This window comes from Cnephaeus nilssonii (genome assembly GCF_951640355.1).
Source record: "Cnephaeus nilssonii genome assembly, chromosome: 23".
In the NCBI taxonomy this organism is placed as follows: domain Eukaryota; kingdom Metazoa; phylum Chordata; class Mammalia; order Chiroptera; family Vespertilionidae; genus Cnephaeus; species Cnephaeus nilssonii.
The window spans coordinates 8,517,716-8,534,866 of NC_137094.1; the positions used below are offsets into that span (position 1 = coordinate 8,517,716).

General features: G+C 40.3%; 1 protein-coding gene across 1 annotated transcript in view; it reads left to right on the top strand.

Moving 5' to 3' along the window:
• Positions 1-8,406: 8,406 nt before the first annotated feature.
• Positions 8,407-17,151, top strand: part of BRINP3 (BMP/retinoic acid inducible neural specific 3) — a gene marked incomplete at both ends in the record, with an annotated part of 223,916 nt that continues 215,171 nt past the window's right edge. The window contains one exon of the mRNA XM_079763782.1: positions 8,407-8,461. The remainder of the gene's footprint in view (positions 8,462-17,151) is intronic.

A 17,151-nucleotide genomic window follows, 5' to 3' on the forward strand; every position in this document is an offset into this window, starting at 1 on the left:
ATGAATTTCCCTTAAGCTACTTTCATGTATCAGCCTACATTTGAATGATTTTCAAATGAACAATCAGTATAATTTCTGGATTGTTTTGAATAGAATTCTTTGAAAGCCAGAAAGAGGAAATCTCGTGTGAAGTCACTTGTACGCGTGCTAGCCAGCTTCCGGTATTAAAACTTCAAGATCAAATGAATGATTTATGGCCTTTAGAAAAATGCCATTTTTTAGATTTCAGATGTCACTTATGCTTTTCTGCCCATTCAATTTATTTTCCTCTTTTGTCCTTAAATGCATTATTCATCTTACCTCCACCTCCTGTAAATATCATGGCTTTCTATCACCATTCCAAGCAGTTTCATAACACCATGGGAATATCTTATAAAAAACTGTTTTAAGGAAACTACTGAATTCATTTAAACTTTTTATTGAAGAGAAGATCTGGCAATAGATCTATTGATTCTCAGCTAACCGGCTTGAGTGGGGAAAGGTGCTGTTTGATTGATCTGGCTTTATGTGTATTTTACCAAAAACAATTAGAAAAACATTAAAATGTACTCACTTCTATATGAAAGTAACTGCTTTTATCAAAGTGTAAATGAGTGAAGGCATCAGGAATGGGAGGTCCTTTCTGGCATGCTTCTCTAATCCACTGCCCATCCTCATTTTCCCAGGGTCCTCTTCTCTACAGGTGTTCACCTTCTTCCTGGCTAAGCCTGTTTCCATCTTTTATGGTTGTTGTTTTGTTAATCCTCACCCAAGGATATATATCCGTCCCCTCACCCCCCGTTGATTTTTAGAAAGAGTGGAAGGGAGGGAGAGAGACAGAGAGAGAGAGAGAGAGAAACATCGATGTGAGAGAGACACATTGATTGGTTGCCTTCAACACGGGCCCCTACCAGGGCTGAGGATAGAGCATGCAACCGACTATGTGCCCTTGATAGGAAGTGAACTTGGGACCCTTCAGTCAGCAGGCCGAAGCTCTATCCACTAGGCCAAACTGGCCTGGACTTGTTTCCATTTTAGAGCCTTCGTTCCAGCTACTCCTTTACCGCCCAACATTTTTTGCCAGCCTTTGCACAAGTTGTTTTGTCCTGCCAATCAAGCTTCGCGTTGATCGTGCTTTTATAGAGGGTTTCTCTGACAATTGGGTCTAAAGCAGAGATTCTTCCTTTGTCTGGCTTATAAATTTCGTGTGGACACGAGCTTTGAGTGGACATAGCTTTTGATATTTCTTGGGTAAATATCTGAGAGTTGATTCGCTGATGGTTTATAAGCATATACATTCGGTGAGCAGGAACAAAATGTATAGCTTGCTATCATCTCAGGTATAGTACGAAATAATCATTTGTTCCCCAATCTCAAGGAGGAAATAGAAGAGCATTTAAGAGCCCTTGAAGAACCGATGGTTATAAATGTATATATACATTCTGAGCATTCATCATCGTTGTGTTACGATGTTAAAGACTCAGTAACCTAAGTCACTGTGCTCAAGTTCCACGTTTCCTAAGAGGCAGAGCTGAGAAGAGTAAAAGTAGACAGCTCTACCAGAGAAAGGCAAAGCTCACCTTCTATCTGTTTGTTATCAGTAGCATTTTACTTTATTAAAGCATGAGCTATTCAATAGAGACTGTGTACTATAAATTCATGTGACTAACATCCATAAGCAAGCCTGTGGTTGATGCAGATGCTGGAAAGGAAATAATTCCTTTGTTACGTTCAGACAGAAATCACTGCACATTTCTGTATCGATAATAATAAGCCTATCTAGTGTCTCGAGAGGTTATGTGGCTTGAAGAGACAAGAGAAATGAAGATTATGTGGCTTGAAGAGACAGGAGAAAAGAAGAAATGTGTTCTCCTGAGAACACAAGTCACTCGGCGGCTCTAAAAATGAACAAATAAACGGGATCTGAGGCAGATCTAGAGCAGTGGTTCTACTGTTATGAACCGATGGTCTTAGGCGACCCTGCTAGCGGTTCTCAACCTGTGGGTTGCTGCTGTAGAGCCTAAGACCATCGGAAAACACAGATATTTACATTACGATTCATTAACAGTAGCAAAATTACAGTTATGAAGTAGCAATGAAAATAATTTTATGGTTGGGGGTCACCACAACATGAGGAACTGTATTAAAGGTTCACGGCATCAGAACGGTTGAGAACCACTGCCCTAGAGCAAGCATGTCAAACTCAAAGGCTAACACGGGCCAAATAAACGAGACATGTGGCCCGCGGGCTGCGAGTTTGACATGCTTGCCCTAGAGAGAGAGGTTTGTGAAAATCAACAAAATCAATTCCTCTCCCATGAATTAATATGCGAAGGGATACAGGGAATTTTGCAGCTAGTTGGCCAGATAACATAGTGTAAATCAGATGTATCAACATTTTCTGACCACAAAAGTTGTTTCTTACATATAGCATTTCAGTGATTCCAGAATATCACCTCTAGGTTTAACACCTTGGGAACGGGGAGGCCTGGTAAACGTGTTAAAATCTCATTCGCACCCCTGTTTAGGCAGCGGCGCTGATATTTTTATCGTTGTTTGCATTATTTTATGCTGAACTTCTTCATGGCTTTTTATGATGCTGTCACTTCAGTTTGGTCTTGTGAATTCTTGTTACTACATTTGTTGAATTTAGTTGCAGCTTAAAATTTTTTGCCATTTGTTTTGTGAAATATCCCATGGAAACCATCTAGTCGTATCAAAAGAGAGCCCTCGTAAGAACTTGCAGAATAGATGTCAGCAGTTTTGGAGAAAAACCGGAAGGTAAAAGTGTAACACGTTAGATCATGTTCAGCAACTGGCACTACAATCATATAGAATCTAGGCAGTCTTAGTCAGAGCCAAGCAAAGCATTCAGGGGCCAGGATGAGGACATAGAGTGTTTGCTTTGGATGGATGGAAAGAGAGAAAAGGGACTGAGGAGATGGGCAGACCTTGCTGGTGCTCAGAATAGAGAAGATGAGATGAAAGGGATGAGCTGAGAGGGATTTCCTGCTGACAGCCAGAAAGGAAACAGTCACACAACCACAAGGATCCGAGTCTTGCCGAGAGCCTGAATGAGCTTGAAAGGAGCTCCTTCCCCACAGAATGTCCACCCTTATGTGTCCTGGGCCCCTTGTAGTCCATTCCCAAAGCGGGTGTTGCTTTCTTCAGGTCAGCAGGAGCACATCTGATGATTTACATTTTTTTAATTTATTTTATTTTATGAAAAACATATTTTTATTGATTTCAGAGAGGAAGGGAGAGCGAGAGAGAGATAGAAACATCAATGATGATGAGAGAGAATCATTGATCAGCTGCCTCCTGCATGCCCCCTCCTGGGGATCGAGCCTGCAACCTGGGCATGTGCCCTGACCGGGAATCGAACCTTGACCTCCTGGTTCATAGGTCGGCGTTAAACCACTGAGCACACTGGCAGGATTTTTAAAATCTTTTTTTAAAAAGCCTCCTTTAAGTAAAACTTTTCCAAGATAATCTCCACTTGGAGGAATGGAAAGCCGATTGGTTAGCAGCCTAATCACAGGAGTGCCATTCACATATGTTCACGGGGAATGCCCACATTCAGGGGAGGTGATCGCCTGGAACATCTTCATAAGGGAGCTGGGACCTTATGGGCCACCTTAGATCCCCCCTCCCCCCCCACACACCTCCCCTAAAAGTCTCATCTTGTTCATGCTAACTTAGGGTAATGCTACTGGTAACACCAATTTAACTCATAGTGTATGAGTCCTGATGTGTTTCTTCACTTGCTTCAGTCTATCTGCAGTATTTCTGGTAGAACTAGCCAACGCTTCCGAAGTATTTCGTTGTAAAATCACTGACTGAAAAAAGGCACTTACTAGACATCAGAGAACTTGACCTTTGTATAATTTCCATTAAGCCACATTGAGGACATAATGTACCATCGGTTCCAACATTTGTTTGAAAGAAGGTTAAAAAAATAAAAAGGAAATTTCTTGATTGAAATTCAATATGCACTTATATTTTTCACAGACCCTGAGATTAATGAGCATATGTGATTTTGATAAATGGTCTATTAAAACAGAAAAAAAATGACATGGGAAGAATGAAAGACAGCCATTACTGGGAACAAGCAGATGTTTTCTTTGCATATCGTACGGCGGGCTTTCACCAGACACTCCTAATTACAGTCTGCACACTGGTATTCTTGCAATTCAGTCCATTAACCTTCATCTGAAGCATTCGTTTCTGCATCAAGTACATTGTCATCGCCCTGCTCCTTCCTTCTCTGGGAAAATGCATGCCGGTCTGCAGAGTGAATAGACAATTGAATGAACGTGGAGTTTGTTTTCTGTTCCAATGCCGAAGAAAGAAAGAAATAAAGACAGAAATCCCAACTCCCCCTCCCCAACAGCTCAGAAGGAGGCCTAAAGCTCTGTTAGCCATTTTCAAGAAGAAACAAAAAAATAATATTTTAATTAAAGAATCAGTCGCAAGATATTGCTGGAAAATAGTTTGGCTAAAAACAGGGAGCAATACAAAGACAGAATTAGAGGGATAATTTAGCAGCTCCAAAAGGAATGATGTGTGGGATAATGCACAATTAAATCCAAGGTTGTTCTTCACAGAAGCAAAAAAGTGGCCTGCCCCAGTCACGGATGGTTTAACACGTAGCTCTGGGTTCCGTAATTACTACTTAAGATTTGATTTTCCTTGTAGCCTTATAAGCACAAATAATCACTTGTTCCTCTTATTTCTATAACATAAGCTTAATAAGATGGTGGAATGTTGCAAGTGATTGTTTAGGAGCATGAAAATGCCTCGATTCCTGTTGTCTATTAACCCTTGAAATGCTCTGAGGAAGAATTGGTGATGATGAGAGCAGGGCAAATTTAGATTATTTTCTTGCTGAAAAGGGTATATACGTCTATTCTGATAGTTTCACGCAGGAAAAATAATTTCATATATGTAAATGAAAACATGTCTTCTCTGTTATGGATTTGATACAATTTATCTAGTACATTTTCCTCCAAATGAAAGTAATTTTATTTTTCAATAGATTTCTTTGAATGTAATCAAGATGAAATGCTTTCAAAAGTATTTATCCCAAACATCATTAACCAATTCTTTAGATTATAAAGTACATTTGGAAACTACAGAGTACCTAGAGTTTTAGAGCTAAAAGGAACCTCAAGAATCATCTAAGACCATCCTTTATTCCAAATTATGAGATATACTAGAAGCCCGGTGCACGAAATTCGTGCACGGCGGGGGGTTGTCCTTCAGCCCAGCCTGTACCCTCTCCAATCTGGGACTCCTGGAGGGATGTCCCACTGCCCGTTTAGGCCCGATCCCACCAGGATCGGGCCTAAATGGGCAGTCGGACATCCCTCTCACAATCCAGGACTGCTGGCTCCCAACTGCTTGCCTGCCTGCCTTCCTGATTGCCCCTAACCGCTTCTGCCTGCCAGCCTGATCACCCCCTAACCACTCCGCTGCCAGCCTGGTTGATGCTTAACTGCTCCCCTGCCAGCCTGTTTGCCCCCAACTTCCCTCCTCTGCCAGCCTGGTCACCCCTAACTGCCCTCTCCTGCAGGGTTGATCACCTCCAACTGCCCTCCCTTGCAAGCCTGGTCCCTCTCAACTGCCCTCCCTTGCAGGCCTGGTCCCTCACAACTGCCCTCCCTTGCAGGCCGGGTGCCTCCCAACTGCCCTCCCCTGCTGGCCATCTTGTAGTGGCCATCTTGTGTCCACAGGGGGGCAGGATCTTTGACCACATGGGGGCAGCTATATTGTGTGTTGCAGTGATGATCAATCTGTATATTACTCTTTTATTAGATAGGATAGAGGCCTGGTGCACGGGTGGGGGCCAGCTGGTTTGCCCTGAAGGGTGTCCCGGATCAGGGTAGGGTTCCCTTGGGGCGTGGGGCGGCCTGAGCAAGGGGTCTGTGGTGATTTGCAGGCCGGCCACGCCCCCTGGCAACCTAAGCGGAGGCCCTGGTATCTGGAATTTATTTTCCTTCTACAATTGAAACTTTGTAGCCTGGAGCGGAGCCAAGCCTGCTGCTCCCTCTGGGGCGGCAGCCATTTCTGTGGCAGTTAATCCACCTTCTACAATTGAAACTTTGTAGCCTTAAGCGGGTGAGCCCGACCAGGGTGTGCGGAAAGCTTTGCTTCCCCTGTTGCCACCGGCAACCCTGGCCTGCTCTCTCAAGCTCCATTCTGCCGCCATTTGTTTGAATTTGTTTACCTTCTATAATTGAAACTTTGTAGCTTGAGTGGAAGCTTGGCTTCCTCTGTTACCTGGGAAACCTTGCTCTCTGTGGCTGTAGCCATCTTGGATGGGGGTTAATTTGCATACTGGCCCTGATTGGCTGGTGGGCGTGGCTTGGCTGGTGGGCGTGGCTTATGTAGCGGAGTGATGGTTAATTTGCATATTACCATTTTATTAGAGAGGATTGCCTAAATATATTAAGCGATTTGTTATAACATTTAGCAAATAAATAAAATAAACTGATTAAAGTCCTTACTTACCTAGTGAATAAGTAGAGATTTGAAAACAGCAGTTTCTGGACACCATCTGCAATCTTTTCAATATTAAATAGTCAATTTCATTAAGAACTGGCTCCATACTACTTTCTATAAAGCTTGACGTATATATTTTTTTTAGAAAATGCATTTTAAATGTGAAATTTCGGGGCAGGGGGAGGGGATGTTGATCAAAAGTTTAACCTTGATGGATTATGTCTCAGAGGAATTTAAACATTTGGCGCCCTGATTTCACTGAAGCTACTTAGACGCTACAGTTAACTTACATTGGAAGAAATAATCTCAGTACATCTGCTACAAAATTGTTTCTGTATCACCTCGAATTCTTTGCTCCATATCCCAAACCCAAACCATGAGTTTGTGTTTCATGTGATTACATGTAAAAAGCATTTTCAATAGCTGTTACCTACTTATAGTAACAGACACACAGGCTTGGAGTATTAGAAATATTTTTATCTATTAGAGAAGTAAATAATCAGTCATTCTTTTTGACTTGATAGCATTTAATATGTTACTCTAAACTTCAAATTGTAAAGTATTACTTTGAATGTTTAATAATTTATTTAAATCTCCTTCTTGAATTTGTCTTTTCCACCTAGTAAAAAACATTTGCTGACTATTTTTTGGTTTTTACCACCATGTGGGGCAAGTGAATATGACAGAACAGTCTTAAGTTACAATCCTAATTCTCAACTACTTTACATTATAGCTGGGGTATATATGGAAAATAATCATATACAATAAAGTATTGAAATCTTAGATTTTTACATTGGATCAATAGTAGTGTCTTCCTCAAAGATTTCTGCACTAAGTGAATTAATATATGACAATAACTTAGCTCAAAGCCTTTATATAGCAGTCAGTTAGATAATCTATTATAGCTATTAAGTCAGATAATATGGAAAGTGATAATGAATGGAATATTTAGTTCTCCAAGTCTTTTACTGTGGAAATGCATTTATTAGTCCATCAATCTTGAAAACGAATGTTTTCTATGTTAAAAACCATATTCACTTATCGACCTTATTTAAGTACAGTTAGTTTAGTGTTGTTTTTTTAATCAAAGACAAAATGTTGTCAATAAATCCTGTCACCTTAAAGCAATGTGTCAATAAACACAGAATGTCAGTGTTTTAAGATAAATGAAGCTAAAATTCATTTTCTTCAGAGTGATGGAGTTTTCTCCTATGAGTCATGGCAGGCCGCAGATCTCATATTCATTGTATGGAGCCACCTTTGAATCACAAGCCATGAGTCACGGTACACACGCTTTAAGACTTCTCCTGTACAGTTCAGCTCAGTGTACACCATGGGCACAGTACCTACATTTAAGTATTCAATAACTATCATTGGGTGATAGATATTGAATATTGGGTGTAAGTATGCAATGATCATTGGGTGTAAGTATGCAAATTAAAAATTAGACATTGCGTGTTACAATGAAATACATGAAAAAAAATAACACATTTTAAGTTAATGCATCAAGCACATTGGTGATTTTTAAAAGCTGACAAATCTCTCTCTCTTTACACACAACTCCAAAACTAAAATATACCCATTACCAAAAGGTCAGTGCAATTGGTCGAGGTTAATAAGTCAGAATAAAATATGACATTAGTCTAATCTGACGTTTTATTTTTTTTGCTCTTTTCAAAACTACAACATAGTGACAACAACAACAAAAACAGAGCCAAAATGGTAAAAACCAATCAATAACCCTTGTAGAAACCACAGGTGGGAAGTTTTTAAGTCAGATAGCCAGAGTCCGGTCTTCTGAACAGTGCTCTGTGATCGAGCAGTACTCGCTTTAGTGCTGTTTTTCCTGCCAGCAGCATGCTGTCCTCTAGGCATTACATACAACGTGGTGTATAATGATTTCTCTTTCAGAAACCCCAGACGTGGAAACTGAGCTGAAACGTGCATTTTTCCATCCTCGGAATGTGCCCCGGGCAGGGTAAGTGGAATGTCTTCGTGTGGGTTCCATTAATTCTGCACCGCGCGGCTGCACCTGGGAGTGAGTATACAGGAGGAACTGTTGCTAATCACAGTGGCCAAGGCAAGGCTTTCTGTAGATAATGGTCCTGCATTAGAAAGGACTCCAGATATACATGACAATCCCTTTAAATGAGTAAAAGTGATTCGGGGATTTTATTTTCTTAAAGTCTCCATAAGACAATTTTTAACACTCCCTCTCCCGTTAAACAAATAGGAACATAAACTATCAATTTGGTGAAAATCAGGAATATTTCAGCCAGAAGAAGTATTTCAAGCACTGATTTCTTAGTTAACAAATTACTGATGAATAAGGATTCCGTAAAGCTTGAGGTTGCAATAACGTCCTTCTGCATTAAGTATTGCAGGGGAGTGGTTCAAGCAGAATCCTATTAAGTTCACTATCATCATGTATAGCTCTGTATTGTTTCTCCATCTTGCCTTCCCACATTTGGAATTTTGCAAAATTCTCAACGTGTCCAGAAAGCTAAATCGTTCTCCCCTTCTTCAGGGGACGGCGCCTCTTCTTTCCCACCAGGTGGTTCACGTGGGGCTGCTACCTGCGTCCAAACATTGTTGACTGTCTAGAGAGGAGGTGTTGACAGGTCCAGAGATGGGTGTTTCCTGGCTCAGTTGAGACCAACCACAGCCTTTCCCTAGGTCAGTGGTCGGCAAACTCATTAGCCAACAGAGCCACATATCAACAGTACAATGATTGAAATTTCTTTTGAGAGCCAAATTTTTTAAACTTAAACTTCTTCTAACACCACTTCTTCAAAATAGACTCTCCCAGGCCGTGGTATTTTGTGGAAGAGCCACACTCAAGGGGCCAAAGAGCTGCATGTGGCTCACGAGCCGAGGTTTGCCTACCACTGCTCTAGGTCTTTGAAATGATTAGTAAGGAAGCCAAGTCTCCCTGGTGGGAGGAGTCCCCAATGTTTAACTATGAAAGCTATAAACGGTTGTGTTTCCCAAGTTGTTCGGAAGCCTGTTCTCAATGAGAATAGGAATCTGGCTACTGGAACGTGGGATTATGAAGGCTAAGCCACCCAGCAGTGGCCCAGGGACATCGCTTTATGACATTCAGAAATGGAAGCAAATATTTAAATGTTTAAAGATCAGACGCATTAACAGAAATTCAAAACCCAGGGAGACATCAAAGAATGAACTGATGAAACCCTCAAAGTTAATGAGATTTTACAATGCATCAATTCATATCAGGAATGGAATTTCAGATACTGGGCCCTGAACTATGAGCAAAATAATTATTAGCAAAATAAATGTGTAATTCTAGATGAAGATTACATGGCATTTTGTATGAGGCCTGGGCACAAAATTGATGACATCTTGATATGAAATTACTCAGAGACCTCACAGTGGACGGGGATGTCCCATTGAATTCTCTCAGTATGTTTTCTATTAAAACACAGAAAAATGGAAACAGATGGTGGTCTTGGTAGGAAAAGTTGAATTCCACTTTTCTGCCTTAATTACCTCTCTCTTTTCTGGTGTATAATAGGAGTGGAATTACCTATTGGCTTTCTTGTTCAAAAGAAGTCATGGCCGTATGAAAGGAGAAATCAAGTTTGCAGAAAGGAAATGTAAGGCCTCTTGTGTGGTATAGAATATTCCTCAGCCTTCCCTCACCTTGCAGAGTTGTCAGACACAACAGGCATTGCTGGCAGCCCTTTGGGGGATCACAAAGTTCCTTAGTTAAGACGTCACAAAAGTAAGAGGAACACGGAGAGTGTTCAGTGGACAACCTATCAGAAATAGTATTTGAAAGAGTTTAGATTCTTTAGTCAAATTTTCTTCCACGTGCACAATTTTCCCGAAGTGTAAAGGTGTTATTAGAAACTTGTAATGACAAAGTATATTCCAATATATATTCCTAGGATATTTGTAATCATTACTGTAAGTCCCGTGTTCAATTCTGTAACATTGATCTGTGGACAATAACCTCAATCACTTTGGTAAGCTGTCTTCATTATTGCAGTGTATCATTAAGTAGAAAAACAGACAGGGTGGGAGAAAAGTAGGTTTACAGTTGTTCATATGGAAAATAACAATCCCATCTAATAAAGAGGGAATATGCTAATTGACCCTCATGCTGTCACATAGATGGCAGCACCCACAGCCAATAAGGAGGGAATATGCTAATTGACTGCCATGCCCTCAAAGATGGTGGCGCCCACAGCCACAAGATGGCGGCACCAAGTCCCCTCAGCCCCCCAGTCACCCAGGGCGGGCCCAAGGTGTAGGCAAGCCTCAGATGGTGGCTGCCCAGCCGCCCAGGGCCGCCCAAGGCTCAGGTAACCAGATCCGGCCGAAGCTTGCGCTGCCGGCAGTGGCAGCAGCAGAGGTGTGATGGGGCATTGCCTTCCCCTAATTGCCAGGTCGCCTCCTGCCCCTGAGGGCTCCTGGACTGTGAGAGGGGGCAGGCGGGCTGAGGGACCCCCCTCCAGTGCATGAATTTTTATGCACCGGGCCTCTAGTAACTAATAAATAGTAATGCAAGAATAAACTCTTGTACCGCATCCTCACAACTATAAACCTACTTTGCCCACTCCATGTTGCTATCTTTTTTTTTTTTTAACTCATTGGAAAATATAGTTTGTAAAGATAAATATATTCCCCTTTAACTTTTAATGTTTCTGCTAGAGGCTCAGAGCAAAGGTCTTAGAAAGAGTTTGTCTTTGCCACTTTTTAAAAACCAACTGACCTTGGGCAATTTCTTTAACCTCTTTAAGCCCAATTTTCTTTATTTATGAATATCAATGCTAAAACCAATTTCATAAACTCACGGAGGACCTGGAAGAAATAACAAAGTGAAGTTCTTGTTCTGATACCTGTCAGCAATTACATTATCTCTGTGGACAGGATGGAAGTCAATAGCTCACAGAACCTGTGTTGAAAAGATAAGCACGGGGTTCATATTTTCAAGTTAAAAACTGCCTATATTTAAATTCCATACTGCCTTATCATGTAGCAATAAGAGGTGGTGTTAACTAGGGTTAATTTTGAAGTTTCTTTTTAAGATCTTGATTATAATTATATATTGTTTTCAATTTTTAAAGAAAGTTCCATTGGAAGAGGTGTTTTTTTCTTTTCTTTCTTTTTCCATGGTTAGCATATGTGTAGCTAGTTCAAGGAAATGAAGACAAAAGTTTAAAGTAATTTCTTAAGTATAAGTCTAAAGTTACCTTAATTTAAAAGTATCTATATTATTATTCTATCAAATTGATTCCTCTTCTTTGTAAAGGTAGTGTGGAGGAGACTTTTTAAATGTTATTCTTATTTTCTATAGTAGACATAATAAATTTAGAGAGATGATTTAAAATGCCTCTTGAAGGCCTAGTGACTAAAGAAAAGAAAAGCTATTAATGACTATTTACCTAATTTTTAAAGAAAATAATGTATATACAAAATATTATTTTATGTTCCAAATTTTTTATTTTATTATTTACTGCTGGATCAGTTTTTTTTTTTTTATTCCATAATCAAACTAAGAGTCACAGTACTCCTGTTTTAAAAACAAAATGAGCTACACAGATGAACACATTGTAAGACGCTTTTATCTCTTTTCAGGTGAATTAAAAACACGAGAAACTAGAATTCTGTGAAATTGTTTCCATTTCTTAGCATATCTTTTCTTTTCTTCCTATTTAGGAAATTTAGCAGGAAGTCCAACTTCAGCTTCAGTCCTAGGGAAAAGAGGAGAAAGAGTTATCATTGGCTCAGTTTTGTGTTTTTTTTCCAAACAATGGATTCTTGCCTCTAGTCATGACCTTATAGTCAAGTTTACCCTATCGCCCTAGCAACAGGCCTGAAGCAATTCAGACACTGATTTCCAAGGGGGTCCCAGAGCTAGCGAACAGCTTCCCTCTGTTGCTGGCATACTCACTGGGACACTGTTCAATCTGAGAATGTGACATTTGAATATATGCCAATCACGGGGCCAACATTGTTGGGGAAAAAGAAATCACAGTGCAGAAAACATAAATTTAATCGAAGTGTTATTCTAGAGATGATGTTGACAACTTAAAATAGTGTTACACTGACTAGCCTACAATAGGCTGTCCATTAAAATTATGTTAAGGTTTAGACTGAATTCTCCTGTAACAGAACAAAACATTTGTATTAATTTCTTTTTTTCAGATGCATTAAACACTGTAAGTAAATACAGTTTCTCTTTCTTTTTTCCTCCCTCTTTCCTTCCTTCCTCTTCTCACTTGTCTTGTGGACTTTGGCATATCATTGTGAACAAAAGAAGCCACCTGCTAACCTGACAAGCTCAGGGGAGGCCTGTGTGGCAGTCTTGAAAACTCAGAGACCTAAAATAACCACAAAAGATGGTCTGAAAATTAAATATTTAACTACAAACAGGTTATAGTGGGCAGTCATGTCCTAGGCCGATATTTTCCCTGCCAAAGATCAACTTAGATCTTTCCTGAGCCCATTTGCCTTTTTGCCTCTAAGATAACATATCTGTGAGATGTCTGGGTAACTTGTAACTTCCTTCTTTTGCTGGAGCCCCTGGGGCACAACCAAATGTGGTAGGCGCCAGGACAGATGCCTCAAATTCCTTCATTATCCTGTTAATTGTTCCTGTACCCACCTAAGTATGTGTCCATCATTTTACTTTTTGTCCAATCCCAGGGGTTTCCCACCGTTTGACTTTATCCAATGAATTTCATGTAGCCCACCTATGTCCCTCCTTTGATGGCAATGTATAAATACAGATGTAACCCACCATTCTTCGGAGCATTATCTCAATTCATTGAGGTTCTGCTTCCCGGCATATGTCGACAGTTTGGCTCAAATAAACTCACTAAAATTCTTTACAGGTTTCAATGGTTTTTTTCGTTAACATCATCAATCTATTGTTAATATAACCCACAGGTGGCATCACTTAAGTACATGCTGTTTGGTTTGTTCACTTCAGAAGCAGTCTTCTTACTTTTGGGGTTATTTCATGAAAGTGTCTAATTGTCTGATATCTGTACTTCCTTCACATTTCTATGTGCCTGGCTTTCCTTGTGAAACTATAAGCAATCTAGAAAATATAATCAAACCTGATGTGTGTACACATATGAAACAGAGGCCCCTGATTAATGCCGCTGTGTTGCTAGAAAGGCCTGGAAGACTGCACTGAGCGAGACCATTAAAAAATGGGACTCAGTCTTAATATTTGCTGGAAGGACGTCGAGACTGCCAAACTTCTGTGAAGTCAGACTTAGAATTACCCCTCACAAAGGGTAAATTTATGGCACTTAAAGGCAGGAAGGCATTTTTAAACTTGAATACATCACGGTAGCCCCTTGACATTGAGGTTCACCGTGGACTCCTTAAAAATAGCCTTGCCCAATTTAAAGCGGGCTCTGTCACCTTGGCACTTTGTCTTGATGGATCAAAATGTCACCACCTGGACGCTGACACATTTCATCAGGCCCGGCTCGGCCCCACGTGAGAGGTCAGTAGGCTCACCTGGGCCTCTAACGATTATGAAGAGGCATTTCACCACCTCCACTGCCATGAGAATAATAAATGGGAGCACTGCCCAGCTCCTAAAGCTTCTTTCTGAGAATGAAAAGGATTGTGTTAAGGGGGAAATTGATCATGAATAATCATAACCCTAAGGCAAATGAGGATCACAGACCTAGGTGAGCAAAACATACTCAGGGTGATGTTTTTAAATTTCGAATCAGGGAGTGGATAGTCAATCAATCCATTGCAGTAGGAATACCGGGTAGGACAAAGTTTATGAATTTTCTAATACTAATACATATCTCTGACTCTAGTGGTGTTCTGTCACTATAATTTTGATTGCTCATGTTCAAAGGTGATGCATTTTTAACCTGTGTAGGTGTGATGCAAAGCCTTCTGCCTTGTCAATAGGTCTTCCTATTGGTTGAAACAGAGTGAACAAAAAGAATGTTGGTAGAAGAGGAGATGAGTGTGACAGCCAGGGCCTGGGTCATGTAGATCCCCAAGAGTCATCCAAAGGTGTCTGGCTTTTATTCTGGCAGTGACAGGTGTATGTTTAGCCAGAGGTAAAGGACAGTAAATATGAAGGCAAGGGAATCAGTCAGAAAGTTATTGATAAAACAACTAGAGACCTGGTGCATGAAATTCATGCATGGGGGCGAGGGAGTCCCTCAGCCCAGCCTGCAACAGTGCCAGCATCCTGCACCCTGGCAGGCCTCTGGCCAGAGGCCTGCTCACCCACCCTTCCTCCCTCCGCAGGCTGGGGCGTGTGGGACGTTGGGGCTTGTTGCTGGGGTGATGCCGCCAGTGTCTAGTGCCCCGGCGGCTATGGGCGCCACCATCTTTATGACGGAGTGATGGTTAACTTGCATATTACCCTTTTATTAGATAGGATGAGAGATTACTATGGCTTCAAAATGATTCCAGCTACATTTGGTGAACTAGAATTTCCAGTTTTAGTATTGACAGGTAAAAATATATTCTCATCTACTTTCACACATACCACAGATGGAGAGATGGATAGATGGATGGATGCACAAATGGATGGATGGATGGATAGATAGATAGATAGATAGATAGATGATATAGATAGATGCACAGTCAGACATATAGATAGGATACATAGAAAATAGGGATAGAGAAAGAGATAGATGTTAAAGATGGATAGAGGGGTGGATGGATAGATGGGAGGATGGAAGGAAGGAAGGATGAATGGATGGATAGATACATAGATAGATATGATATATAGAGATAAATATTAAAGATGGATAGAGGGATGGATGGAGAGATGATATATTGATTAGATTAGATAGAGGATATGATCTAAAATTTTCCGCAGGGAAAAAAAATCTCTTAAAGAAAAATAAATTATAAAATAATCATATATGCATAGATAATCCACACATAAATAATTAAACATGTATGTAATTAATATTTGAATATGAGTATCTGTATCTTCTTGAAATGTACAAACAAGCATACATATACTTCTGGAAGTCCTTCTTCAGAAGAGTTATGAAATATTCCAATAATTTTTTTTTTCATTCAATAAACTAGAAAGCAATAGACTTTTCTGGGCATCATGCCAAAAACCTATGATAATGCTGATTGGAAACACGAAGCCCTCTTGTGGAAAGTCTGCTCTCTGCTCATCTCTTTCCCAAAGCGTCACAGGGGAGAAAACACCCTAACCGCACCCCCCCCTGCACTCATTACATGCTGTGAATCCATCAGGGCGAAGCATCCTGCACGCCGCCCTCGCTTTGTTTGCCTTTGTTTATGGAATCTATTTAGAAGCACTTGGAGAGAACATTTGCCAATTTTTTAATCACTTATCAAAATTCCTGGTAAGCAGAGTGCTTTCAAACACTAACAATCTATAAACACAGTTATAAAATCAAACCAAATGATATAGAATCAACCTGACAACGGGGTAAGCGCTCCAGCATGATGGTTGGAATTAGTCCTGCTCTCAAATGCTTTCAGCTAAAAAAAAAAAGGAAAGGGAAAAAGAGCAATCTCTCTTTTATTTATTTTTTTGAGTTACTTAGAAATGGCAGTGGAGTTCAATATAATCTTTAAGACTGAATAATAATAAATAAAATTTTATAGAATATGCTATTTCTACCCAGGAGCTTTATTAACCAACTAGAGGCCTGATGCATGACATTCGTGCACTGGGGGGAAGAGGGGGTCCTTCAGCCTGGCCTGCATCCTCTTGCAGTCCGGGACCCCTCAGAGGATGTCCACCTGCTGGCTTATGCCTGCTCCCTCTCCGTGAACCCAGCTTCTGGCTGAGTGGCGCTCCCCCTGTGGGAGCGCACTGACCATCAGAGGCAGCTCCTGCATTGAGCGTCTGCTCCCTGGTGGTCAGTGCACATTATAGTGACCAGTCTTTCCTCTGTTTGGTCGATTTGTATATTAGCCTTTTATTATATAGGATTGCTGGAGACAGGATATCGCTAGAATGAACATGTGAACATCTGAACTTTGATCATTGTGGAGGGCACACAGGGTTAAGCACTCACTATAAAGTGAACACTTACTTATAATTACAAAACAGGTCCATTATTGTAATTTATGGACCTGTTTTGTAATTCTCACCATGAACGTGTGGTCTAAATACATTACAATGAAAACAAAACAGAGAGCAAGCCTCTACCTTCATGTATGAACTTGGAAACCACAGAGAAATACGTGTATTGTGTGGTTTTACATTCTTTTCTGTTTTGCATCATTTTGTGTCCATCATCTATTTCTCTCATTTTCCTAAAGATCTCAAAGAGGAATTTTACTTTATTGAGTAATTGTGTTCAGGATAATTTGATCCAAATCAATTTTAAAATACATAGCAATGCATACTGTAATAGTGTTTTATAGAGAAGGGTTAACTATCAGGAAAGGGAATTTCATGGCGCTTCTCTTTGGAAGGTGAGAAAGTTCTAGATATGAATGATGCTCCTAAAAATGTGTGGTTTCTTATTAAAAGGATAACATGTTTCAGAGCACAACTGTTTCAATTTTGACCAGTAATAGTTATTAAGAACATAATAAAGATGAAACATTGTAGTCACATACTAAGTATAGTAAAAGCAGATATAAAAATGAATATTAAAATCGTATTTAATGTAGTTTCATAAATATCCAAGAACTTGTGGAACATTA